Raw genomic sequence first — 26,871 nt, forward strand, 5'->3', positions numbered from 1 at the left:
GCAACAAAATAGTCCAAAATGACAAATATATTAATTAATCTGTGTAAAATGACCTTCAATATTTGCAAAATTAGTACAATATTTAACACAATGTTTTTTTTCTCCTTATATTAAATAATTGTGAAATATGTAGTAAAACTGTAAAAATAAATATAATAACAAAATGTTTAATATTAATTTAAAATATTTGAAAAATTTAATGTAATGTTACAAAATTTTGTTCTGACAATTTTCAAAATGTATATAAAGAAACCTATGTTAAAAATAAAATGTATCGAAATACATTGTTTAAATAATTAATATTAATATATTAAATATTAATATTAATACAATAATTGCATTTACTAAGAACATATGTAACACTATAAAAATGTGATATGACATTAAACAATACTATGTTTTATTTTTCTCATGTAAAACATTTTTTTTTACATTTATATAATGTTTTTGTTTCAAAAATATACATTTTTCACAAATGTCAATAATATATGTTGAAAATAATGTACTCAGCAAATTATACAATACCTAATAAATTTATGTTGTTTGAAAAAATTTATTAAGTGTGTGTTTTACTATTAATATCATAAAAATGTTTTTTTCCCATACACAAAAATAATATATATATTATTTTATTATACATAAATCAACAACTCTTCCCAAATTAATCCACATATATATCAATTAGTTACTGGACACTAAATAAATATAATTTACTATTCCCACTCCAGTCTACATTAAATTGAAGTAGGTGCTGGACACTAATTAAATATAATTTACTATTCCCACTCCAGTCTACATTTAATTGAAGTAGGTGCTGGACACTAATTAAATATAATTTACTATTCCCACTGCAGTCTACATTAAATTGAAGTATGTGCTGGACACTAATTAAATATAATTTATTCCCACTCAAAACTGACCCAGAACCCTAAAAATACCCCTTTACCCAAAAACTGACCCTGAACCCTAAAAAGACCCCTATACCCAAAAACTGAAAACTGACCCTGAACCCTAAAAATAGCCCTTTACCCAAAAACTGAAAACTGACCCTGAACCCTAAAAATAGCCCTTTACCCAAAAACAAAAAACTGACCCTGAACCCTAAAAATAGCCCTTTACCCAAAAACTGAAAACTGACCCTGAACACAAAAACATACCCCTTTACCCAAAAACTGAAAACTGACCCTGAACCCCAAAAATACCCCTTTACCCAAAAACAGAAAACTGACCCTGAACACTAAAAATACCCCTTTACCCAAAAACTGAAAACTGACCCTGAACCCTAAAAATACTGCTTTACCCAAAAACTGAAAACTGACCCTTAACCCTAAAAATACCCCTTTACCCAAAAACTGAAAATTGACCCTGAACACTAAAAATACCCCTTTATCCAAAAACTGAAAACTGACCCTGAACCCTAAAAATACCCCTTTACCCAAAAACAGAAAACTGACCCTGAACCCTAAAAATAGCCCTTTACCCAAAAACATAAAACTGACCCTGAACACTAAAAATACCCCTTTACCCAAAAACTGAAAACTGACCCTGAACCCTAAAAATACCCCTTTACACAAAAACTGAAAACTGACCCTGAACCCTAAAAATACCCCTTAAAAAACCAAAAACATATAATTTACTATTCCCACTCCAGTCTACATTAAATTGAAGTAGGTGCTGGGCACTAATTACATATAATTTACTATTCCCACTCCAGTCTACATAAAATTGAAATAGGTGCTGGACACAAATTAAATATAATTTACTATTCCCACTCCAGTCTACATAAAATTGAATTAGGTGCTGGACATAAATATAGGAAATGTTTAATTGTTATATATGAAAAAACTTCTAATATTATAACAGTTTTAATTTAAAACTAAAAGACTATAAAACAAAAAGATTTTTTTTTAAATATTATATAAAATATATATATATTTTATCATTTTTATACAAATCTAAATATTTAATGTAGAAATTTAAAATTTACAAATCAAATATCAAAATGCGAAATTTAAAATTTTAAAAATAAAATGTAACAATATTTATAATTATTAATACATATATTTGTAAAACTGTTATATTTATTTAATAAAAATATATGTATAATTTTTTTTTAGAGTTTTTAATTTGTTATATATTGTATTATATTTCTAATCATTATATATTTATTAATAAATATCTAATCTATATTTTGGAAATTTTATGAATACATATATTTTTCAAAATCTTTACATATTTTATTTAAATTTCTAAATTCTAATTTGGATTTTTTATTTGTATTTTTATATCAATTATATAAATATTTAAATTATATAATAAATATTTCGCAATTTATTTTAATACATATAATTTTCCAAATTTGTTAAACATTTTATTTAAATTTCGAATTTCTAAAATCGAATTTTTTAAAAAAAAATTAATATGGTTTTTTAAAATTTTATAATCATTATATCAATATTTATAAAAATATATCATATTTTAGAAATATAATTTTTTTTAAACATATATTTTTAAAACACTCCCCACCCTTATCCCCTATAAACCCAATAACCCGCTCCTAAAAATATATATGTATTTATAATTATTATAACATAATCAATATTTCGAAAAAATTTTAATACATATATTTTTCCAAATTTGTTAAATTTTTTATTTAAATTTCGAATTTCTAAATTCGAAAATTTTTCCAAATTTGTTACATTTTTTATTTAAATTTCGAATTTCTAAATTCGAATTTTTTTTAACATTTTAAATTTTTTTAAAATTTGTTATAATCATTATATTAATATTTAAAAAAATATATCATATTTTAGAAATATAATTTTATTTAAACATATATTTTTAAAACACTCCCCACCCTTATCCCCTATAAACCCAATAACCCGCTCCTAAAAATATATATGTATTTATAATTATTATAAGATTAAAAAAAATTCAAATATTTTTTGTTCAATAACATTAACTGATTTCAATAAAATATTAACTTAATATGCATATTTTTTACTATTATTTACTATTATACGATATTTTTTTTATTCGATATTTTGTCTTCCGATATAATTACTTTCGATATTATGATAAACATACTATTTACGATATTTTTGTATACGATATTTTTTTGTTCGATATTTTTGACCTACGATATTTAATGTTCGATATTATGTCAGTTCGATATAATAATTTCGATATTATGTCTGATTACCGTCCACACCAGTCAATAATCCAGCCATCACCAAGTGAACAGGTATGGAATAGCTGAAGAGAGCTGCCACACACTGCAGGCCAATTGGAGGACTCTGATCTAGGCCACCATTGCAGGTCCGAACTAGCTACACACTATAACTGTTTCTTTACATCTTACAATGACATGCAGATATTGGTTGACAGTAACAAAGCAGATCCCAGCAGAAGTCCTTACCATTTCTCTATCCAACCATGCCTGCTTAGAACCAAAATGCTTGAACAAAATATCATGTTAGACAACGCAGTGCAGCAGCCAGCTAAGTAGACTATGATCATAAGAAATACCATAAAGGGATCTGCTCAAAGCTACCAGTTACTAAAAGCTATAAATGGCATACCTCTTTATCCACCACACTGCTAAGTGCTGCGTCACATAACACAACAACCACACCTTAGTGGTCATCATGCATAGCACTGAGATAATGCCAACAAAGGATAAAAAAATAAAGGCTGCAATCTTTCAACCACACACCCTACAAGGTGTATCTTGCTGCCCAGGTAGGCTAGCACTTTCAGTGCCCCAAACAGGAATATAAGCATAAGGTTTGTTCTTCAGACAATGCTCTCATCATTTGCTCCACTTAACTTAATTCTTCTCCTCCCTCTCTCCACAAAAAGAACATTCCCCCATGTCCTCTCCACAATATTTTGTCCATGGATGATATGAACACAAGGGTCAGGTCATTTTTCCCGGTGATGAGTGAAGAGGACCTAGCAACCCTAATGACAAAAATCAAATCAAGGTCACCTGGTGACATTTGCCCCCTCACAGACTGAAAGAAGTATTTACCCTCTTCTCAGAGCTGATTTTATAATTTCTCAATCAGTCCCTCAACCCTGGCATATCCCCCTCATACTTCAAAAAGGCAGTCGTAGTTCCCCATCAAAAGAAAATACGTGAGGATCATCTCAACATGAAAAACTATCAGCCGATTTCTCTCCTCCCCTACGTGGCAAAAATACTTGAGGCACTGGCTTGGTTTAAATCCTCCCTAACAAATTGTTCCCAAAGCATCAAAATAGAGAGCTCATTCTCCAATCCTGCTACAGCTTCACATAGAGTTTGTCATGGATCTGCCTTAACCCCTACACATGTTTTTATCTTTATATTAACATTTTGAGTGACATCATTAATTAATCAAGCATAATTTATCACCAATATGTAGATGACACCCAGTTTGATCTGAATGATTCTTATCCTGCCTTTACCACCATACTGGACTCTGCTCTTGATACCATACAATTCTGGATGACTGGTCACCACCATTGCATTCAATCCTCACAAAAATGTGTTCCTATTTATTTCGCCCCATTCCTCTTCCGCTTTAATTAAAAGTGGGTGAACTCTATTAATGCCTTAAACAAAGAGCTAGCCATTATTGAAATCTCCACATCCCTATGCTTACATTTTGATAATCATCTTGTTCCTCATAAACTCATCAACAATATGGCAAGAAATGTTAGTCATTGGTTCAGACGTAGGCTATCAATACTTTCTTGCCTGAAAAGGACTTAAAAGATGCAGTGTAAGCGTTGGTACTTTCCAGATTAGACTATGGAAACAGTATCCACTCTGGCATTTCTAGAATTCATCTTGCTCTTCCTTTTACACTCTGATCACTCCCCTATCTATCTATCTATCTATCTAGGAAGCTGGACCTCAGCAGATCACACACATTGCATCCGAAAACCCTTGCTTTCAATAAAAAAATTACTTTGATACAGTTTTTTCCTAAGATCAACAACCAAGTATAAAAACTTTATCTCACCCACATTCTGCACCAACTCTTCTCCACCGTCTTTCAAACGAAAATTAAACAATTCCTTTTTAACCATCATTTTCTTTCTACCTCACACTCGCTAATGGGCCTCGCTTCTTGAGCTGGGATTCTCCTTGCTGGTTGGTGAATTACTACTTCGATTCTGAATACTCTTTCATATATGTATAAGTAATCGCTGTTCTATTTGTAGCATCCTGCATTTTTGTGCTTAGGACAGATTGATTTTGCAGTGTTTGTTTGCTTGATCATCTTTTGTGAGGTATTCACCCAGATTTTTGCCTTCACTACCCATTTTTGCTGAACGTGTTTTTGTTAGCATTACGGCTATGCACACTTTACTCCTGTTAACCAGTGGTAAAGTGTTGTGCTCCCTTCTTCAACCATCGTAAAATTGGTATACTCCTGATTCGTACATTTAGTGTACCAATAATCCCCCAGTAAATGGTACCACATGTACCCAGGGTGTTTAAATTAAATGCAAAAACAACAGTTGATGGACAGAATGCAGAACATGTCATACAGTCACCCCAGTACAGAGATCTGGGCCTAAATCCATCGTTTTTTTGCTCACCACACCACCCCAATTCAGACATGGCCATATGCAAATCAGCCTTGACCCTGTGCCTCATGGGAACAGTCCAGCCCGAACTTCCAAGCCATGTCTTCCTTGGACCGGAATCAAGCATCTTAGGGCCGGTTTCCGGCTATCAGCCGTCTTCAGCCAGGATAGCTTTACTCCATGGTGTGGAGAGCACGGGACTCACGTCTGAGCATACCCGTCCCACTTGGGGTGACAAATGCAAAAACAACAGTTGATGGACAGAATGCAGAACAATGTCATACATTCACCCCAGTACAGAGATCTGGGCCTAAATCCATTGTTTTTTTGCTCACCACACCACCCCAATTCAGACATGGCCATATGCAAATCAGCCTTGACCCTGTGCCTCATGGGAACAGTCCAGCCCGAACTGCCAAGCCATGTCTTCCTTGGACCGGAATCAAGCATCCTAGGACCGGTTTCTGGCTATCAGCCGTCTTCAGCCAGGATAGCTTGACACCATTACATATGGCCATGTCTGAACTGGGGTGGCTTGGTGAGCAAAATAATGATGGATTAAACTGTGGTTGCAGAAATAATGAACAGTGAACATGCAGAATGAGACATCCATTTTGAACAAGATGGTTTCGAGGCCTAAAACCTAGTTAACATTAGACAGGAAAATGCACTTTAACAAGTCAGCAAATTTGTTCTAAATGTAATTGTACCATGTCAGTGTGGACATGTAAATTGGAAAGTAAATCCATGTTCAGCATGTTGTTAATAAGGCACAAATCTCAAATGCACAAAAAGCATCCATAATACTTTACACATTGCCTTTAAATTAAGTCTGGCTGTTTTAGTGCAAGGTTACCATATAGCTAAGCACAGGTTTATTTAGTGACTGTGTGGATCACCCTGACAAGTTTGTGTTTATTGCTTGAGTGGAGCTCTCACCCCCTCAACAAATAGCCCAATTTCCTACACGGTTGTTTACAATGTTTGCTGTATTTTATCCTATGATGTTTTTGCAATCATACTGTTCCCTATACTCGTATGGTGTCTTATGTAAAGTGCCTAGTATGCGCTATTTAAAAACACAATGAATATAAAAATGCGATAAAATAAACTACACTTATGTGTAAGAACAGGATATGAACTTTGTAATTTATAGATCTAAAACTTTACCTTTGTCAATCGACCCCATTGTAATATATCAAGTGTAGATTGTAGATTGCAGCAGTGAGGTCAAACTGACAGTGCTCCCAGGTCCATGATTCTAATAAAGGCAAAGACTATTCCACAGCCACCTAAATATATTAACACCAGGTGCCCAGGAAGGTGTATTTCATCAGCTAAAGGCTAAGCAAAAGGAAGCAGGAATGTTGCCTGTTGGAAGGTGGCTGATATCTTCCCTGAACTACATGCAACAGTGGCTTTCTGTAGCCAAGGAGGAAGTTATTCGCCTACTGCATCTTGTGCTATTTCCACATCTGTGTCCTTGAGTCTGAGAGTTTTTTAATTAGTTATGTACACATTTAAGTATTTCCTCATGTACTTTGTCTTCTGGCAGGGGTAGCTACAAAAATTGCTGAGAGACACTAGTTGTGCCGGAACATTAATTTAACAAGCATTTACAATGCAACTGTCTCGCTTTTTTAAAAAATTAGAGCTATTGGCATTGTAAATGACAAACGTTATTTATGTGTTGGCTTTGAAAACAGATAAATAAATGGCTTTGTCATTTACAATGCCAATAGTTTAATATCTCGCAAATGCGACACCTATTGCATTTGCACACACACACACAGACACACACACACACACACACACAGAGCCACACACACAGAGCCACACACACACACACAAAGCCACACATAGCCACACACACAGACACACAGACACACAGAGCCACACACAGAACACACACACACACACACACAGAGCCACACACACAGACAGAGCCACACACACACACAGAGCCACAGACACACGGAGCCACACACAGAACACACACACACACATCCACACAGACAGAGCCACACACACAGAGCCACATACACACAGAGCCACACACTGCTCTTTCTTCACCTGGTCTCAGCTGTCTTGAAGGCCCCGACAGGAGTGAAGAGGGTGCGAGCTAAGGAACTTGCTTGCTTTCTAGAACATCCGCTCCATCCCATACTTCCTCTGCATGAAGAGGAGACTGGTACAAGATTATGGGTGGGTCAAGAGGTCTGCCCAAATGATGCGATGTCACTTCCGCTTTGCCTGACATTTGACTTCGTCGCCGTCCTTCTATTAAAGGTCCCAGGGACGATATTAATTCTTGCTCGTCGGCACGTATTTAAAGATCCCTAAACTATCTATTGCAAAATTGAACGCTTTTTACCACCTTACTGCCCTTTTTATTCATGAGCGCATACTGGCCGGACTGGCAGAATAATATATACTACTGTATAGAAAAGTGTTTTTCAATACTTTCTTATTACCATCCGCCTCCTACTCTGATTCTTATCCGTTTCTGATGTTGAATATGGCTTTTTTTGTATATTAAAAGATCCCTTTAATTACCCGTTGAAAATAAAAGGAATATATTCCTTTATCCGTTTGTTGAAGACGTGAGCGTTTATCTGCAGGAATAGCTGAATAAACTTTTCATTTAATTTCCCTCAGCTGATGCTTTATTTTACCCGAGTCCGACAAGTAGATCGTCGGTACTCGGTTTAATGATTCCTTCGAGTTCCATTTCGGATCTTCATTTTTCCTACCGCAGCCCCTATTCAGCCCTGCTCCTCGATTGGATCAGGGCCGTACGCGGGAATTATAAAAAAAACCCAGCTGTGTTATTCGCCTGGCACTCCCGGGTCTGCTGATTTCAACGCATCACCGCACGTCGGATGGATTGGCTTTTCTGTGATACCGCAATGGCTTTAAGGTATAGAAATTCCCCCAGCCTGTTTCCCTGTGGCACTTTTTTTCTTTAGTGGGACCAATGGACGTGTTATTCCATCTTTGAAAACGCCCGGGTCCTGGGGTAAAGTGGGGGAATTGCGGGTCCATGTCACTTAGCCCCACGAGCATGGATTTATTCTTCTATTTCTCCATCTCTGCTCCCATGCTCGTTCCATTATTCTGATAATGAGCGGGTGGGGTTCGAATTGTTTGTAACCCCTGCCTGGTCGCTTAAAAACGATTTAGCACCGAGGGAGAGCCTTGTTTTCTCTCTCCTTGTTTTCTAGAAACCTTTTTGATATTTCGGTAAAACCAGGCATCTGCTAAACACGGTCTTCCATCTAGACTGTAGTTTCTTACCGTTGGCTCTGTTTTTACTCTTTACAGGAGCTGATTGAAAGACTGAAAAACAGCCTCTTTTGGTGTTTCCGAATAAGCGTTCCGTCTTCTAACACTACCAGGTAAATTATTAGCTGGTTTTAGCAGACGATAGTACGTTGTATTCAAATCTTCCCGAAGCATATAAACACTTTGCTCTCTTCATTGAAAACTTTTTAGATCCCTGTAGAGAATGGGTGGGCGTTCCCTTTTGGGAATGTGGGCCTTTAAGGCTCTTGAAACTGAGGGGGGGGGGGGGCGTGGCCAAGAGCCGAGCATGGCGGACGCACTTTGAGGTAGCTCCGTCCTCTGTCAGGAATATTAGCTGTTTATCCTACCTTCCCCGTATCCAGCGGGCCGCCCGCTCAAGCCCCGTGAATGCCATGGGTGAGGAAAGCGAAAACCTGCAGGGTGCGTGTCCCGGGACTCCCACAAGAGTGAACAAGACGGACGGAGCCGGAGGGGCCTAGGTCTGCGAGGCAAGCCGTGGCCTAAAGTGGCGAGGTGAACCGAGGCCGACGAGACCTGCCGGTGCCGAAGCAAGTGAAGACCGGCGAGACCGAGCGGTGTCCTCCGCTGGTGGTACGACTGGCAAACCCACACTTGATACCCCGCCTAGCTGCCCGGGATGCAGAAGTGAGGCGCAGCGCCGCTGTGGTATCGAGCCAGCTCTGGGGACGACGCGGAGGCGTGACGACAAGCTACTCGGCGCTCCGGCACCGGGAGAGAAGGAGACCCTGCGGAACTAGCGGGGGAGCTGCGAACCCTTGTGAGCGGATCCCGGAGCCCCGCAAAGACACTGCCTGGTATGTGCAGGCCTTGAAAGGGATTTGAAAGACTGGACCGGAGGGGGTGCGCGTCACTGCGGCCGGACTGTGCTGGAGGGTGCCATTTTGGGCGTAGTGTGGCGCCCGCCATTACGCGTCTGGGGCCGGGGCGGCATCACTCCGGAAGGCCGATATTGCTGCTGTGACGCTGGTGCACGACCGGAACGCATGCGAAGCAGCGAGCGCTGCAGCGATGCCATACAGTCCGTGGCAGGGACGGGTGGACCCCGCCTTGAACCTCTGAGAGCTTCCCTGTGGCACCTTGCCTGTACTTGGCGCCGGCGGTGGAGAATAGATCGTTGGCCCACTGTTTACATGCGCCGCTGGTCACTGGAGGCCTGAACGACACAACCGCCAGTCTTCCCGACTACTGCGACAGGTCGGACCCCAGTGGGAAATGCTATTATTGCACACTGCACACCTAACGACGCACGACTGGGGGCACGGGACTGTGGCATTGACAGGGCCCGGAGGTCGGCCCGGGCGCGAATCCGGTGCTGAGACGCGCCTATCTTACTACAAGTCCTGGTGCCATTGGAGAGTGACTGCGGTTGGTGGGTGAGTGGCGACTGAGAACACGCACTGCGCGCATTAGCATTGGGAGTGAGCACGAGCCCCCACCGCCGGCACTCCGACGACGAGAGACATGGGGAGGAATAGAGCCAAGATGCCGGACCAGGGCACTACTGTGGACCTCCAGTCCACTGGTTCAGATGATCCACTAGCTCCTCAAATGTTGAGATGGTACCACTGACAGGCAAGTGCACACAGGACGTTAAACTAGACCTCATACTGGCTGAAATAAGGGCCTCCAGGGAGGCGCTAGAGGCACGTATGGACAATATGGCGACCGGCTTGTCGCTCCTGAGAGCAGTTCATAACAAACTAGCCGAAAAGGTCTCGGAACATAAGATTGAGCTTGACGACCTGATACCTCAGCAGACGGAGCACTCCACAAAAATAGAACATATGGAGAAACAGCTTAAGCTACTCTGGGACAAGATGGACGATGCGGAAGGGCGGGCCCGCCGCAATAATGTGCGAATCCTAGGAATTCCGGAGCGCAGCGAAGGGAGGAACCCCACGCAGTTGGTCGAGGATTTGCTAAAGAAAGTAGTGGGACCGCAAGATCTGACCTCCTTGTATAGCGTGGAGAGGGCCCACAGGATGCCGGTGAAGCCACCTAAGCCAGGCGCCCCACCGAGACCGCTGATAGCACGCCTTCTGCATTTCAAAGGCAGAGTCTCATTCCTGAGAATGGCGAGAGAGAAGGCTCCACTGAGGTATGAGGATAAGACCATCTCGGTGTACCCCGATTTCACCCCGGCAGTGCAGAAGGCCAGATCGACATTCTTGGGAGTGAAGCGCAAACTACGAGATAGGAACCTGAAATATGCACTACTGTTCCCGGCCCGCCTCAAAATAATCCATGGGAACAAATCTTACTTCTTTGACACACCTGAAGAGGCGGCGGAGTGGATGGAGGTGGCTCTGTCACCATTACATACACAGGACCTGTTGGAAGAGGACCAGGGCGGAGGGCCTTTGCACCAGGACAAGCAGCGGACTGACAAGAATGCGGGCCCCGCGGAGAGGACTGCGGAGAGCGGGGGTACAATGTCGGATCGAGCTCGGAGGGTGCCGAAAATAGCCCGGTTGACTGAGGCTGCGCTGGCTGATCACGACGCGAGGGACAAATCAGAAGTGGACAGCAACTCGGACACACGCACGGAGGTGTCGGGCTCTGCCGACAGCCTGCAACTTTTTCCTAAAATCACTGCCCAAGTGGCGAATGACTTCTGAGTATACCAGTAGAAAACACTGGCCGGTAATGTATGAGCTTTGAGAAGGGGCAAGAGTGGGCGGACAGGGAAAGGGGGTACAGTGGCTCAGGGCACACTGCAGTACCACCCACAGGTCCTGAGCGAGTGTACGCAGGTACCACCCCCCCAAAAGCATAGCCATGTTCTGGTTTACCTGTTGCCCATGTTGGGCGACTATGTTTGGACCTCAGGGTTTTTCACTTGGGGACCTAGAAGTTCGGGGATTACAAGTTTTGTTGGCACTTGAGACAGTACATAGATTACCTTCAACCTTCCTGGTATGGGGCCTGTCGATACCATGTGACACAGACAGCAATGGGGACCCTTAACACGTACAAAATATGCACCTGGAACGTGAGAGGAATGGGATCCGTTCATAAGAGACATAGAATTCTGGCACAACTTAATCGGAGGCACGTCATGGTCGCATGCCTGCAGGAAACTCATCTGAATAGTGCAGAAAGCGGGAAGCTACTTAAGAAATGGAAGGGACAATTATTTGCTGCCACTTATTCTGTGTTCTCGAGGGGGGGGCGGCTATATGGTTGAGAAACTCTGTTCCCTTTAAACTGGTGGAAAAGAAACTGGACACGGAGGGTAGATACGTGTTCATCTGTGGATTGTTAGATGGCTCCCCTGTTGTGATTGGTAGTGTTTATGCGCCGAACTCAGGCCAATCGGACTTCCTAACTACCCTTAATGGGGTGTTGGCAAGCTGGGCAGATCATACTTGGCTAATAGGTGGAGATTTCAATGCAGTTTTGGATATATCACTAGACAGGTCGCACCCACCACTACAGGCCACTGAGAGTAGGAGACAGGCTGACGCACTAGCGCAATGGGCGGAGGGATGGGACTTGGCTGACACGTGGAGGTCCACCTACTTACTGAACAGAGAATACACCTTCTATTCCCCGCCCCATAAACTGCACGCCAGGAAAGATCGTGTCTTCTGTAGTAAATCATTACTGGGGACGGTGACTCTGGCGGAGCATGTGGGTAAGACTTTTTCTGACCATAACCCGGTGGAAGTCACATTGCAGTGGGGTAGGGTTCCAACGCCTATACCGATGTGGCGCCTCGCCCCGGAATTGTTGGAGGACACTGTTTTCCGAGCGTCAATTGCAGATGCAATAACACGTTATTTTAGCATTAACGCTGGTACGGCAAGTACACGACGAGTGGAATGGGACGCCTTCAAGGTGTCCATACGGGGGGAGGCGATGAGTACAAGGGTGGGCATGAGACATACAGTACTAGAGAGACTCCGGAAGGTGGAGGGCCGCTTGGCTATGCTGGAGAGTGAGGCTGCAGGTACAAACTTACCCTTCACACCACTGCAGGAGGCGCACATACAACACGCAGAGCTCCTAGAGGAACTACGTGTGCTGGATTACAGGGAGTACACATGCAGGTAGCACGCGCAGGCGGAGCGATCAGGACCTTTACTGGCCCGTATAGTACGGGATGATCCAGTACATTTGCCCATACTGGAGGTCACCAACCAGAGAGGGTCCCCAGCCACGACACAAATAGACATCAACACTGCCTTTAGGGACTACTATGGGACGCTATATGGCCCTCACCGACAGATGTCAGACGAAGCGTTTGAGGAGTTTATGGCGGAACTTGAATTGCCACGGCTGGGGGACACTCGGTTACGGGCCCTGGTGAGCCCAATCACGGGCGCGGAGATACGCCAGGCCATACGTGCGCTTCCGCGGACAAAAACCCCTGGAACGGACGGCCTCCCGGCCGAGTTCTATGGGGCCTATATTGATCTACTTGCCCCACGCTTACATGTGGTATACCAGGAAGCACTGAAATCGGGGGGGCTGCCGCAGTCGTCCCTGCAGGCGCTGATAGTGTCACTCCCGAAGCCGGGAAGGGACGGCTTGCAACTGGCTAACTATAGACCTCTGTCCTTACTAAACACGGACTATAAAATACTAAGTAAGGTCCTAGCGACAAGGCTGGCCCAGTACATCCCGCAACTGATACACCCTGACCAATGCGGCTTTGTACCTGGCAGGAGTACGGCCATGAACCTGCGGAGGCTCAGCCAACTCATGCTGCGTGAGCGAGCGCCTGTGGGGACGGAGGGCTGTGTTTCCCTAGACCTGAAGCAGGCATTCGATTCCCTCAGGTGGGACTTTATGTTTGCAACATTCGCAAAGTTTGGGATACCTCCCGAGTATACTGCCTTGGTCCGATTGTTATATACCCGCCCCACAGCCAGGGTACGCACAAATAGATGCATCTCGACACAACTTGATATAGCGATAGGAACCAGGCAAGGATGCCCGCTCTCCCCGCTATTATTTATACTGGCGCTGGAGCCATTTCTGTGTAAGCTTCGAGTTTTGGCACGCCATAAGGGCATAAGGAGGGCTGAGGCAGTACACATGGTGTCGGCATCCGCGGACGATATTATTTTATACTTGCGAGATCTGAGGGGCGGACTGGACCCTATTCCCAGTATCTTTGAGAGCTTCCGAGCATTGTTGGGCCTCACAATTAGTGAGTCTAAATCCTACGGATTCTGCTTCAATGCTGCCGGAGCGACTACCCAGTAGCCTTTCCTGCCGCACACTTTTCAGGTGGCGGAGACGACATTCCGGTACCTGGGGATACAAGTATACAGAGAGGCGCAGGATCTGATTGATGCCAACCTGGGTAGATCGATCGCACGACTGAAGTCACAGGTGCACTTCTGGACTGCATTGCCATTATCGGTGGCAGGTCAGGTGGCCATCTCTAAGATGGTAGTACTACCACGTCTTATTTATTACTTCACGAACCTGCCTTTCATGGCCCCTGCTTCTATGTTTAAGATGCTGAACACAATGCTCACGGAGCTGGTGTGGGGATCGGGTAGGCGATGCATCGGCCTGACTAAACTACAGCTCCCCACTGCGGCGGGCGGTATGGGAGTCCCAGACTTACAGGCATATAGCTATGCCTGACAGCTGCAGTGGCTGGCCTACTGGCTGGCCGGACGCAATTTGCATGAAATTGGCATGACGGAAGCGGACTGGGCGAGAGGGGCCATCCACACCCTGCTACTGCCAAAAGCGGAAATCCCTAGGTTGACACCTCCCCTGCTCAAGCTTGCAATTACCTACTGGAGGAGGGCAGTGAGGTACACGACCCCTGTGTCCTCTTATGCCCCCACGATACCTCTCTTGGGACTCCCGATAGGGACAGGCCCGCTGTCGAATCGGATGCTCTGTGGCACGATGCGGGAGTGACGCAGGTGGGGGACCTGTTTGCGGATGACCGCGTTATGTCTTTTGAAGACTTTCGCGGCACACACCATTGCCCGGGAGGACTGTTTCTCGTGCATGCAGGGGTGCGTCGTTATATTACAATGACCTGGGCGCCGAACGGAGACGAACCGCAGACGAACCCGCTGCTCACATTGCAGTACCTCATGGGCTCGGGCAGTCACCTGACGAAATGGTTAACGAGTGGTATAAGAACGGGGAGAGCAACCTTGTTACAACCCTTACGTGACAAGTGGGGAGGTGATATAGGGAGACCGGTCAGGGACAAGGAATGGGAACGAATTCTTAAATTCCCGAAGACAGTGTCGAGGAACCCAACATTTTAATTCATCCAACTTATGGTCCTACACAGAGCGTACCTAACACCCCATCGCTTACACGCCATGTTCCCTAACACGGCTGACACCTGCCCCCGATGCGGCGCGGACGACGCGCGGCTGCTACATATGCTCTGGAACTGCCCAAAGCTGGGGTACTATTGGAAGACGGTCCACGATGTTTTGCTTAAGCTGGCTCCTACCAAACCGTACGCCTCTTTGGGGTATACCTTACTGGGACTGGGGCCTACTGAACCGAAAAAAAGCGTAGCTACACGTTTTACCGACTTAGCTCTACTACTTGCCAAGTGCGCCATAACAATGAGATGGAAGTCGGCTAGACCGCCGGACCCGGAGGTGTGGAGGACAGAGGTGGTGCGCTGGGGAACGGCAGAGGGTATGACACTACAGCGCGAAGAGCGTAGGGGCCTCAGGAAGACATTAACGTCTTTAGATTGGAACGCCATGATAGAAGCCTTTGATGCGGGAGATGGAGATGCATCTAGTGTGTCTGCTTTTGATGGTTAAAATGAGAGATGATATGCTCGGAATGAATGAGACTTCCCCTACTGCCATTGCCACCTGGTGCTGTGGTGCATATGAGCGGTACCAGGTGCAATGCACACAGAACATATATGTATCATAATGTATACAGTCCTCTCTAGTTTAGTGGCAGATAACTGATTGCGACCTAGATATGATAGATTGAGTCCCGTACCATACCTGTCTTAAAATGTCTAACTGTAAGTGCCGGGGGTGGGAATGTCTGGGAGGGGGGGGTTTACAAGGGGTAGTTGGGATAACACAAAATGAAAACGTGAAATAACTACTTTGATATTGCTGATGTGGGGGAACTGCACAATACGGACTTTATACTCACAATGTTGATACAGCATTTGTTCTTGCTTAATATGCCAATAAAAAAGATTTTTTTTTTTTAAAAAGGCTCTTGAAACTGGGATAATGTATATATAATCTTTTTTATAAAAAATAAGTCCACTCTGTGCTCACCCCCTGAAATCCGATATACCCTGGTTCTCCTTACGTTCCTAGGAACACAAACTCTCGCAATGTGGGCTAATTTGGATGTCCTGACTCTGTTTATAAATTATTTTCAGACTCTGCAGTATCGGATCTGAGTCCTTTAGGAGTTCTAGTGGATGGTTGCAGCTACTATTGTAGAGTGGGTGTGCATCTATTGTTGAATAACCGCCCATGAGCTGTTTTTTCTTGCGTGATTGTTCGGGTAAGTATATCAGGGGCGACGAATTCCTTCAGATTATCTAAAACGAATTTCATACCTTGGCCTCTAAAGCATGAACTTTGATCTCTGAGTACTAGGCGTGTGTTCCATGTCCCCTCTGCTGAATACCTACCCGAAAACTTTCAGGGTTTGCCGCTACACTACCGTAACGACTAGAGGCGCGTGGAACGTCGCTATTGAAATCCCGTCAGGAGACCTTGAAAGTTAAAATCTGTAGGAATTGACTATAATCTACTCCTTGGAATCCTTAGAATCTTGTGGGGAGAGACCATTATTGATGGAACTAACGGACTCCCTTGAGTTTTCTCCATTTGTAACTCTTGTTGTTGTGAAGTTTGTGATATATTAGGTTGCAACCTTTTATCGCCTTTTTCAACTGGTGACAAAGAGGTTAGTATAAATGTTGGTGTATATTTATCTTTATGTGGTCCTGTGGGTTCCCTTCTCGTTTTCTCTGATTTTACAGCATTGATCTATTATGCAGTGTTTTAGCTCACTGTACTAACCAGAATTTTGGCATTATTGTGATGTCACTCAATCACTTAATAATTGTCTTGTGATTTGTGTGTGAACAACTGTCTAGAAGAATTGTGTGTATCTTAAAACGAATATGTTTTTACTTTTTTCAGATTGCATGCTGTTCTTTCATCCCCCTCCCCTACTCTGTGTGCCCTGATGAAGGTGTGGCCCTAGACCTGGCATCGCACCGAAACGCGCGTTGGCGTTTTGTGTCTGTCCTGTTATTTTGTCATCTAGTCTCCTATCCTGTGCTTGGAGACTTTCCAGGACACAATACATGTACAACGTCTGGCTACTGAAGTATGATGTGTATGGGATGATTGAAGAATGGATGAGTATGATAGAATTTATTGAGTCTCAGAATGCTTTAAGAATGTGTGTGTTTGTGGAGAAGTTTGATTGAAGATATGTATGGTTATGTGGGATGTTTTTGAAATATTTTTGTGCATATTATCATTGTTATGTGGTTGTTTTGAAAAAAATGATATACTTATACTGAAGAAAAGAAATAAAATATGAATATTTTTCTATAATGTTTTGACTCGGACTATGGTTGTTCTGTTTCTGGTTCCAGTGAGCTCATTCCTGCTAATCGTAAACACAGGACTCAATTAGAGCCTCAATATAAATCTGAAGGGGCAGACTGATTTGTTCTTTGAAGTAGCACGGCCAGGAAGTACACACAGCTGAAGTTCTGCAGCAGTGGCAGGAACTGCTGGGCACAGCTCGAGCTGCTGAGCACTGCTGGGCAACTCTGGGGCACGTTCACAGTGTGGGGGGGTCGGTAGGAGTGAGGCGCTGCTGTATAGCGCCAGTCTAGCGGGACCTGCTTCCTCCGTGAGGATGTGTGCGCTGGGATGAAGTTCTTTATAGGGCTGCTATGATTTAGTAGCACCCTCCGATCCCCTATTAGGCACAGCCATGACCCAGCCCCCGCCATCCCACAGCCCCCGCCCCGAAAGCGATATTGATCCGCAGTTTGGGCTGTAATTTAAATGTCAGAGATAAAGGGCGGTGGGGCAGGAAACGAGCAGGAGAGTAATGCACACTGACAGGAGTGACGGTGTGTGGAAAGGGAGGGGGGTGTGAGCGCAGAAGGGGAAACCAGAGAAATGAATTGGCAGAGGGCGGAGGCAGTGGAAGAGGCCGGAGGGGTCAGGGGTGAGCGAAGAAAGAGAGATGGAGATGCGAAAGAGCGCTTCTGAGCTTTAAAAAAACTTAATGATGCCATCTGATTTTAAAATCGTGAGGGCTATTTTTGGGAATCCTGGGCAGTCAGAGGTCTCTAGGTATGTATTGCTTTGCTGCTGTCATTTGCCACATGTGTACCAGGGCCACACGACTTGAGCCGCTAAAGTTGACTGCTAAAGCCACCCTATAGCTACTTACCCCTCAGTGCAAAAAAAAACAAGCACTGCCATTTGTCTGTAAGCCCCGTCCTTTTGTGATTGGGGGGGGCGTGTTTTTTTACTTTCTTTCTCGGCTATAAACAGTCAAAAACACGCCCCCAGTCTGAAAAGGACGGGGCTTACAGACAAATGGTTCTTCTTTCTATCTAAGCCCCGTCCTTTTCAGACTGGGGGGCGTGTTTTTGGCTGTCGTTTATAGCCGGGAAAGAAAGTAAAAAAACGCCCCCCAATCGCAAAAGGACGGGACTTAGATACAAAGAATGACATCACTTGGGCCTCTTCTCCAATGGCTGTCCTCCGTTTAGGAAGCCAGCCAATGGAGAAGAGGGGCGGGTTCAAGTCCCTCTAAGACATAAAGTCTCGGAGCGAGACTGCGCAAGCGCAGCCTACGCAGGCCGAGACCTAAAAAGCAGAATGACTGGCTTTGTTAATGTAGGTTATTTCCTTAACTGTTTATAGGTTGTACAAGGGGCCAAAACCATGGATATCACCTACAGGGAGCCAAAGTAGCAGCGAGTACCTCTGGTTTGCCTTTTGTGTGACTCGTGGCACCTCTCTGGCGACGCAGGTCTCAGGATTCATGGTGGCAGGGACAGAAACATGAAGTAAAAAGAGGTCAAAGACCGTTTCTCAGTGGCGCCTGGATCCTTGTCATGTTTTAGGATCTCAACTGGCTATGTGAAGAACTCCTTTTTATATTCATTGGAAATAAATATATCCCATGTAGAAACCCTCAAAATCTAGCATGGATCTAGCCTGCCTGGACCCATGTAGACACCCCTGTATTAGTTAGTGAATCTGATGACTTCCAGAACAAGATTCATTGGACCCGATTCAGAACTTATAGTGTGGGAAAGGGTCGGATAAGAGTTTGTGAATGGCCACAAACTCACAGGGTTGTGGGTGTTCACACAAGTAAAAGGCAGACCTGACCTTGCTAATCCCACTTTCCACCCCTTACATGGGGTTCAGTGCTGTGTAAATTTGTACTCATTTCCTTCTGCCAATAATAATCAGCTTACTTTTAGAACTAATAAGGCAGACGTAAAACCCCCAATTAATAAAACAATTTTCAAGAGCTTCATGCTGGAGTTCTTCTATTTCAAAGCGCTGTAACTTTCAAATCTGAGGTTTTTTATGTATACATTTTTATTGCCATTTGACATGTTCCATGTGAAAAACACATTATACATTCCAACAAGTATTTGTATTGATACTCAATCTATCGACCTCAGAAGGATGGAAGGCTGAGTCAACATATAGGTGCTTTGTTATGTTTTGAAAATTTGACTCACATGGCACAGTGGAAATGCAGCGGCTGCAGCTCAATGTTATTTTTTTTATTTTACATGTTTATATTTTTGATTTATATTCTGGTTCTTATCATTAAAAGTACTATCACCCACTAACATAAGAGCAAATTCAGGGAGTGACCATATGAGGGCAGTCTGAGTTACCCACCTGGTGTAGACCAGAGTTTCCCATCTCATGACATCTTTCTAGACCAGGGGGGTCCAAGCTGCCACACCTTCAAAATAGCTCGCAGCCTTGAGTTGAATTTTAAATAAACACAAGGTCGCCTTTTTCTTTTAAGGTTAAGGTAAGGTTGTGTTTACTTTATGTTATTAGCCTCAGGCAGGCTGCATATAGCAGAGCCTGGTAATGAGCAGTGCTCAATCAGATTCATCACTGGGTCACAGATTTGAAGAACTGAAGAAATTAAGGGGCTCATTAGGATGACGGGCGGATTTTGACCGCCCGCCATCCTGATGGATTTCGGGACCACCCGCCATAAGGGCGGGGGTCCCGTGGGGGGTATTAGGATGTGCCCGCCACAGTGGTGGGCACAACCTGCACTTTTAGCATTGTGGCGGGCGATGCTCTCTGCACCGCCCGCCACAATGCTAAAAATGCATATCAGCATTTACATAAACAAAGCGGCAGGCACCGCGCGGTGCCTGCCGCTTTGTTAATGCAAATGAAGGGGGGTACCACAGGTGCCCCCCGTGTGCACCCCCCACCTCTCCTTTGCTCTGGGGGCCCACAGGGGGCCCCCAGAGTGAAGACCGCATGCCTTTCCGTGGCGGCATCGCCGCCGCGGAAAGGCACCTAAAGACGCCCATCATAATATGGCTGGCGGTGTCTGATAGACACCGCCACCATATTATTCCTTTTCCGCCCCAGCCACAAGGCGACCGGGGCGGAAAAGCGGCGGATGGTCTTTCCGTCCGCCGAGGTCCCCCCAGCCATACTAATATGGCGGGGGGGGAAACGAGTGTGGATGTCGGGCGGATTTCCCCCGCCAGGCTGGCGGTGGCTACCGCCAGCCTGGCGGGGGCAATCCGCCCGGCATCATAATGGGCCCCTAAGTATTTAACTCTTAAATAAAAGTCCTTGTCAACTCAATATTGGAGCATATGAACAAAATGAGGGTTCTGAATGTTTTTAAATGGGAAAAAATGTAAATGACAAGTTACCTTAAAAATTAACTCTTCATTGTATTTTGCCCATTTCAAAGTTTCACATTTACAAGCATCTGTGCCATATTTATAACTGAAAAATAGGCATGTTTTTCAAATAGAAGAAGTTTAAAGTATCAATTAAGGCAAATACAGTTAATGATGTATGAAGCATGTTTATTCACTTAAAATTCTTCCCATTTAAACAAATGTATTTTTCTGTTATAAATATGGCACCATGAATACAGGCCCTTGGGAGCAAGAAGCTTGGTGATTGTAAATGTGACACTTGGTAATGGAAGAGTATGTAAATGATAAGTTTTATGGAATTCATATAATCAAAATTAACTCTTCAGTTTAATCTTCTCGATACAGTGCCATATTTATAAGTGAAGAAATACAGCCATTATTTTAAGTAGAGAAAATTTAAAGTGCAGAAAAAGGCTCCATATCCTGAACAGTGTTGCATAACATATTTCTGCACTTTAAATTGCTCCTGTTTATGTTATACAAGTGCCACATATGACGAAAGGTAAGTCCTGTGCAACAAGTACGTATGACACAGTCTCTCAGTCACCTGTACACGTAGATCTCATTCATATGCACACATTTTCATACATCCCCCCAAAGGCCATGCTCTTACTGAGACACATGGAAGCCCTGTCATAGTGCCCGAAGTCAAAGTATTTTGTTCAAATAATAGCATCTGTCTCTATGGACATAAGGCTTAAAGTCAATTGAGCTGGTTCTGGGGCATCTGCTAACAATGCGCAATTTGTTTAGCCTGCAGTAGCTCATGATGATTTTCACTGATCAAAAGTAGCTCTCACTACAAAAAAGAGTGGAACTCCTGTTCTAGATTTAGCTTTGGCCATTAACCCCTTCCATGCGGCCGCGATTCTGCGCCTGTGCGGCAGAATCGCAAGTGGGCGGGTTTATGACGGCCCCCAGCCGTCATCAGCACACGAGCGCCGTAGTGCATGACGGCTGGGGGCCGTCATCAGCATGCAAGAGGTTAAGAGGGATCAGTAAATTAAACGCTCACCTTTGACATATGCTGTCATCAACAGATCACTACCTCAGTTACTAGGTTTAGGGCCTCAGTGGGCTAATGCTCCACTTGAGGGGTCTGCGGGTGGTAATTTGAATCCTGCAGCTGGTGCATGCGGTTCTATGACAGAACCACGCATTCATTTTCCACGCGTTCCTTAACATTGCAGGTGGAACAACGAATGCGTCTAAACCGTGCTTTCCATTTACAATGCAAGTTGTTACAACGACTTGCCTTAGGAGGGTGCAGGACTTTGGAATAATATAATTTACTATTCCAACTCCAGTCACCGTAACATTAGGGAAAGCATTGGACTTTAAAGTCCAACGCCGCTTGGCTTACGGCATGTCGTTGTACCAAGGCATGTCGCTGTAACGACTTGCATTGTAAATGTAATGCGTGGTTCGCACTCATTCGTTATTCCGCCCACGTTGCAAAGGCAACGTGTTATTTGGCCGTCGTTATATTTGCTGTTTCCCTGTACTTGCAGCATGTCATCCTTTTGAAGTCAATAAACGAGTTCAATTGTGTTGGGTGCCAAAAAACATTTTATTACATTATGTCCACTTCTAACATACAGGAAACTTCCCGACTGTTAACCCTTTTTTTTATTTTTTAAATACACGTATGTAGGCCGTTCGTTTAATGCTGAGGACTAAATGACCAGGTTCACAAAATCTTTTAGTTTGTGTTTTTGTGCAAACAAATAGTAGTGGTTCGAAATTTTGCGTTTAAAATCAGACAATAAGGAGCAGCCCAATTTTCAAAGGTCAAAGTGGATGTGCGAGGGGCGCATCTGCCAAGTTAGTGGATTTTCTTCAAATTGAATTTGGCATGACAGGACGATGGCCATGCAAAGTGCTTTGCACTCTTTCAAAGTTGTTTGTGTAAGTTCAAAAACGTTTGCTTGTAGCCCCCCATAAGGCAGGAGTAATGTGAGGGGTGTGCAAAGGGGCTTCTCCAAGGCGTCAAAAAAGTAACAATATATGTGAAAAATTAATTATTCAAATTAACAACAAAAAAAGTAGATTTCCGATCATAACCTGATAGAGTTTTGAGAAGTATCAAAAAGCAAAAAATGATTTTCTAGGATAGGGCACAAGGGTCCCATTTTGCCAGCTAATCGTGTACGAATCGTGGAGGACTGTGGGCACAAGCAAAACCTGGCTCCCTATCCGACCACCTCTTTCGGCACGCTGGAAATATGCAATCCGCTGTCCCACCCCGCCAGCTCACATCCTGTCCTGCCCCCGAAACCCTTATCCATCATCCATGCACAGGCTTAAAACGGGAAACAACCTTTACAATGCAACTTTTACAACGCACTACCATTACAACAAAACTTTTACAACGCAACATCCATTACAATGCATGCAATTACAAGGCAACCATTACAACGCATGACACTACAACGCACACCACTACAACGCATGTCATTACAACTCAGTCATTACAACGCATACCATTACTACGCATAACATTACCATCCAACACTTACCCTACTGTTGCACCCCCTGGAGTTAGAATAGTAATTTTACCCCTACACTATCCAACACTTACCCTACTGTTGCACCTCCTGGAGTTAGAATAGTACATTTTACCCCTACACTATCCAACACTTACCCTACTGTTGCACCCCCTAGAGTTAGAATAGTAATTTTTACCCCTACACTATCCAATACTTACCAAACATGCAATGTAATGTTATGCGTTGTAATGGTATGCGTTGTAAAGGTATTATGCGTTGTAATGGAATGCGTTGTAATGGATGTTGCGTTGTAAAAAATGCGTTGTAAAGGTATGCGTTGTAAAAGTGTGAATTGTAACGTCATACATCCGCTTAAAACAGGTGATAAATAGGAACTTTAATCCACATGGAAATTGCAATTCCCTGTATACTTTGACCCAGAAAAACTGAGCCCATGTGGTTATTCCCCATTCCAGCACTGGCCCATAATGAGCATCTAATTATTGGACACTTAATGTAAGCCTATTCCAATTCTCCAGAAAAGCACTCCAGTTTGGAGGTTTGGTTTGGGTGTCGACATATTTCACATTAGGCAATTTTCATTTGTCTTGAGCATATTTGTTAGCAACTAGTCTTTGGGGCATGTTGACATGCCCAACATCACCGCTTTAGCTGCCGTTTTCGGCCGAAAAGCGGCGATATATTTATCTCCATATCATCAATGCGCCACTAACATGCATTAGCGCATGTTAGCAACAGTTTTACTAACGCCTCACATCGCTAATTAGATGCAAAGTAGGCGTTCCTTCACAAAACAACAGCAAAATAGTCGCAAAGACAACATCGTACTCTTAACAAGCCGACCCGGGCACGCAATGCGATAAAAATAGCTGCGCTAACCGTGGTTATCGCAGGAATCTAACGTCAGGTAAAATCCTGATTTAGGTGTCTTTTTAATGCAAGGTGGATTGACAGATTAAGTCCACACTCCTATATTTACAAGCTTTTCATTAGCGCTGTGAAATCATCGCTTGATTTCACACGCTAATGATGTTTATGCTGTCTATTGCTGGTTTGAACATCGTTAGCAAAGCGTTGCTAATACACCGCTAACCGGGCGATGTAATTCAGCGATAGATGGCGATGGACTAAAATCGCTAAGCGCGCTTTGCGATCATTATCGCAATTACTTGAGCATCATTTCTTGCAATTAAGGCTGAGCCAGTTCTAGTTCATTTAATTTTTTATCAAAGACAAAATTAAGTTCAGCTGGTCGCTGAGAGAGGGCAGGTTCACAGGGGGTCTGATGTATAATATAATATTTACTGGAAAAAAAACAAAGGTTTGAGTGGAATAATAGGAAGGTCTAATAATAATAAAAGACTACACTTTGAAAACCTAAAGAAACACTAAAGTTCACCAATTATACATAACTGACTGCAGTAATGGGCAGCAACAGTTTAATAGGGTAGGTCATACAGAATGTAGGTTGTGTTGGTTATATGCATGTATATCAGGGGGATAGAATGTTTGGTCATTATTGCTGTGCCTGACTGATGCTTGTACTGAGATGCTATGCTGTACGAGGTTGCTAATAAAGAAGTACTTTTTGCACAGTTTACCTGACTCTCAGCTAGATGCATCAAGCGAAATACCGTTCGCAAAGGGGCAGATTCTCAGAATCTGCCCCTCTGCAACCGGTATTTATCCCAAATGCATAAATCGCTATTTGCAATTGCATTTAAGGAATCTCAAATTGAGATTCCTTAAATGCAATGCATGAATGTAAAATAGCTAGCGATTTCGCTGATAGGGGTCGCTATTTACCGTGAAATCAAACTTCATGGTAAATAGCGAAAACTGTGAAAAATGCACTAAAGTGCATCTTTCAAAGTTGTATGTTACACACACACATGTCCTTGGGACATCGCAACACCAGTGTCCAGGTCAATTTAAGGGGTGCAACAGGGTGTCCTTTGGACACCAGTCACCCTTGAAATCGCATTCTCAAATTGCGATTAGCTAATTGCTAATCGCAAATTGAGAATTCCTCCCCATTCATTCCAATGGGCCTCTTGGCCCATAGGAATCAATGAGATGTCATTACTTATTTGCGAATCGCACTCTGCGAGTCGCAGATAAGGAATATTTAGGAATTGCTAATATTTTAGCAAATCCTACATGCATCTGATTTTGCGAGTCCCTAAATGCGAATCCTTAAACTTCGCAATTAAGGACTCGCAAAATCGAACGTTGATGCATCTATATGATAGTGCGTTCACTACACTGACACCAGACCCAAGTACCCATGACCAGTAATGGTAGGGCAATATTTTCTTTCATGTTGAGGCTAGCCAATGAGCCTATTGGGTCCCACGTGAGCGAAACAGTCGACGGAAAAAAAAGTGTTCGGGACCAATCAGAGCGATCTATTTTTCGCCGTCCGGCAAGACTTCTGCCAGAGTCTTGTGGGACTAACTGCCTAGCTATTGCTATGTTTTGCACTCAATTTCTTGAAAATAGTTCCACAGATTTACCCCAAAACACAGTTTCTGAGGAAAGTTGAAGTTGTATTCCCAGTTTTCAGGGGCGTGGCTTGGTCAGTAAGATTGGGGAGGGCGAGGGAGGGTGGTGGGCTTCAAATTTTCCAACAATCACGCTGACATATAATGTTAAAATACATTAAAAGACAAGCAGGAGGCAGGAGAGGGGCTAAAGGGTTAATGGAAAGGGAGACAAATGCAGATTGTTAGGGTTCCTAAGAGAGAGAAAACATATTCTTTTACAAAATAACCAACATTGTTGAAGACTTTCAAAACAGAGAGGGAAACGTGTGTGCGTTTTTGTCTGTGTGCAGGCAAAAATGTGTGTTGATATCAGACAGACACCTCTCTTTACCCTACTGAAAGCACATATACTCAACCATTTAGCAATAAATACATTTACTAGGGGTCGCAACACCCCAAACACCCCTTCAGAAACCTGCGCCCCTGCCAGTTTGGTGTGATTCTGTTCAGCTGTTTTTTCTGCATCGTTGTCAAATCTTCCCTATGGAAATTGTATTGGAAAAGGAGTGTCCCCCCCCCTCCTCCTTTTTCTGGGCCGCTACTTGACGGATCACCCCAAAACTTTCCAGCAAGGAGCTGAGGTGACTGTACTTTAAAGAAAAGACGGTTTTGTGAACATTTGTGAAACAGCGTCAAAGTTATTAGCAAAACAATAAATGCTTTCTATAGAAACTCAGACTCACATATAACTACATAGTGGCAGCTGACACTGTAATTATTTAACCCCTTCACTGCGGTGGCTATTCTGCCGCAGTGCTAAGGGGGCGGGCGTCCGCATGCTTGTGACGTAACCGCTCCATCATCAGCCACGGTTGAGCTGTGCTCATGATGGAGCTGTTCCGTCACGGCCTCGCCCGCTCAATGGAACGTCCAGCGCAGGCGTGGAATTCGCGCCGCGCAGGCGTGCTGAGCGGGCCGTGCCGGAACCGCTCCGTCATCAGCACAGCGCCACCGCAGCTGATGACGGAGTGGTTCCGTCATC

General features: G+C 43.7%; 1 protein-coding gene and 1 long non-coding RNA gene across 3 annotated transcripts in view; one reads left to right on the forward strand and one right to left on the reverse strand.

Annotated features, from left to right (window-relative positions):
• LOC144772081 (protein sel-1 homolog 3-like) overlaps positions 1 to 26,871 on the reverse strand; it is a 397,544-nt gene that overhangs the window by 261,274 nt on the left and 109,399 nt on the right. The gene's annotated exons all lie outside the window — the stretch shown is intronic.
• Positions 8,438 to 17,380, forward strand: LOC144772079 (uncharacterized). 2 transcript variants are annotated; one of them, XR_013599636.1, is made up of 5 exons: positions 8,438 to 8,503; positions 8,908 to 8,981; positions 16,271 to 16,398; positions 16,494 to 16,629; positions 17,046 to 17,380. It is a non-coding gene; the product is annotated as an uncharacterized LOC144772079 (long non-coding RNA). The 2 variants fall into 2 exon arrangements; XR_013599637.1 differs by lacking the exons at positions 16,271 to 16,398; positions 16,494 to 16,629.

This window comes from Lissotriton helveticus, chromosome 8 (genome assembly GCF_964261635.1).
Source record: "Lissotriton helveticus chromosome 8, aLisHel1.1, whole genome shotgun sequence".
Lineage (NCBI taxonomy): Eukaryota > Metazoa > Chordata > Amphibia > Caudata > Salamandridae > Lissotriton > Lissotriton helveticus.